Below are 2,661 nucleotides of genomic sequence, written 5' to 3'. Positions count from 1 at the left end.
TGCCGGGCGGAAACAGGAGTCGCGATCCCGCCCGCGCCGGCTGTTAGGCTTCAGAGAGGAGTAGGGCGGGGCCACAGAGGGGCGAGCCTGCGGTGCTGACGGCGGAGTCGTGGGGCGCCTGGTCCCGCCTTCGGCCCCGCCCCGCCGCCCAGGGCAGGTGTGGTTGGTTAATCGCAGCCTCAGTGTGATCTGGGGAATGATGGGTTAGAACGCTGGAGGGGATCAAGTGTGCTGAAGTACACGAGTGTGTTTCCTTGTGCCTGTCAAAAATGCCCTCGGGGAAGGAAGAGAGCCGAGGACTGAGGACTGCAGGCACCTCGGAGACATCGTGCCAGGACTTAGGGATCTGGACTGGGGCTGGAGAGAAATGTCCCTGGAAGAAGCCCCAGAAGCCAGCTCTCAGGTCCGGCGCTCCCACCCTGTCTGTAGTCCTGCCATCACCGCCTCTGCAGGGCCAGGGTGGGTGTCTGACCAGTGCCTGCTAGACCAGCTTCCTTTGGCTAGAACCTGTTGCCAGGCTGTGACCAAGACTAATGGAACTGCTGGGGAGGCTTCCTGGAGCTTGGAAAAGGTCGAACCCACCGCCCAGTCATATCCCCACCCATCTGGTGGCACCTGCAACTTCTTTAAGATGTGTCAGGAGACATTCTCTGGTTCTGCAGCTGTGCCAGGCCTAAGGAGTGAAAGTGAAAAAGTTTAGTCGCTCAGTCATGTCCAGCTCTTCACGATTCCATGGACTGCAGCCCACCAGGCTCCTCTGTCCATGGAATTCTCCAGGCAAGAATACTGGACTGAATAGCCATTCCCTCCTCCAGGGGATCTTTCTGACACAGAGATCTGAGCCAGGGATCGAACCCAAGTCTCCCACATTGCAAGCAGATTCTTTACCATCTGAGCCACCAGGGAAGCCCTGATCTAAGGAAGACACAGAGTAATGACTGTTGGGTACACTTAGGGCCAGGGTGCATGCAGACACCATGCTAATCCAGCTGGCATCCAGAAACGACCTCCTGGCAGCCAGTGCCAAGACACTAGGAGACGCATTCTAGGAACAGCTCTGTTCTATGGGTCCCAGCATCACTGGACCTGATCATCAACACTTGGATCCTCTGCATCCAATCAGGCTTGTTTCCTGAGCCATCTAGGCAGGGAGGCCCCGGGCTTGGCCCCTGGCCTGGAGGCCTGCTCCCTTGCCTGACCCCCAGTGGCTGGGCCCCTGGCCAGTTCCAGAGGCCTGCAAGGCAGCGTGCATTTCAGGTTTGCTTTTTGCCCTTTCTGTGCAGTCCATGCTTTCTCAATTAAAGGAAAAGATTGTCCAGCTGCTGCAAAATGGATATGTTAGTTTTTAATCCTGGGGTCCCTTCCCTCTCTGCCTTCATCTTCCTGGGTGATGAGGTCACATCCCAATACCCTGACACTTTCATTGCAGCCACCACCTCTCTCTGGGTCTCCACCTGAAACTAAGGGAATCTTAAAGTGGATTTCTTGGTTCCCTTCCCAACCTGCCCCACCACCCTCACAGTATATCCCCCTTCAGAAAAAATGGCACTAGCACTCACATAGCCACCCAAACCCCAAACCAGGGTGCCACCTTGGCTTACATGTCACCTTGCTTGCATGCAGTCCCCCCTTCACATCAAACCGAGCAGCCCCCATATCAACCCCCCCCCAGGCTCCACCCCCACTGGGCTTCTGCCCTGGCCACCTCACTGGAACCTCTTGCCCTCTCCCTCCACCCCTGGCCAGGATGGGGCCCCTTCAGCTTTACAGCAGCCCCTGCCTCCCCAGGGGTCGTGGCCATGGTCACCCTGGAAAGCCTACCCCCGGCTTTGCGCTTCCCAGGACGCCTCCTCCCTCAGCAGCTCTGCCCTTCCCAGCGCTGAGCCACAGCTCTTCTGTTTCCTCTGAGGGCCTCCCAGCGGGACCTCGCGGTCTTGATGGTCCCTGGACAGACCCTGCGCCTCGTGCTGGTGGTGCTAGTTAATTCTTCTGTCGCGCGAGGGCGCCCACGGCCCTCGTGGGTTTCTGCAGAGGCGTTGGGGCGCGGAGGCCGCAGACGCGGAGATGCTGGGGTTGGGGGGATGGATGGATCCCAGTGCGGGCCCTTCCTCGGCCCCCGAGCACCTTCAGCCTCCGCAGGACGCGGTCCTCCGAGCGGGTCCAGGGGTCCCACGCAGTCGTGGAAGGATGCGGGGCAAACACCCCGCAGTCCATCCTTGTCCACTGGGTCCTTCGGGGCCCGCCGCAAGGACTTCCTGATGACCTCCAGCCCCTAGCTCTGCCCTCGGGATTCCCAAACCCCACCGGGCTGCACGTGAGAGCGGACGGCGACCTGCGAACAGCCGGGCTGCAGATGCTAGGCTCTGACCCGCTGCCCCTCCCAGCGCCCAGCTCCCTGCTGCGTGGGCGCCGCCCGGGCCAGCGATCTTGCTGGGAGGTGAAGCCCGAGGGCCCAATACATCCGGACGCTGGCCAGCGCCTTGTCCCTACGCGTCTCCACGTGCCCCGTGTCAGGACGTCCGTCCTGGGTGGGCCTGCTGCACCAGCTCCCCACGTGAATACAGATAAGCCTGTCTTAGCCCTGCTGAGCCCCGGGATGCGTCCTCTCTGCCCCCTCCCCGGCCACACTCCTCTCCGCTCAGCCCCCGCCTGGCCTCCCCT

The sequence above is a fragment of the Budorcas taxicolor genome, chromosome 1 (genome assembly GCF_023091745.1).
Source record: "Budorcas taxicolor isolate Tak-1 chromosome 1, Takin1.1, whole genome shotgun sequence".
Taxonomy (NCBI): Eukaryota; Metazoa; Chordata; class Mammalia; order Artiodactyla; family Bovidae; genus Budorcas; species Budorcas taxicolor.
Note: the sequence above shows the minus strand (reverse complement) of the source record.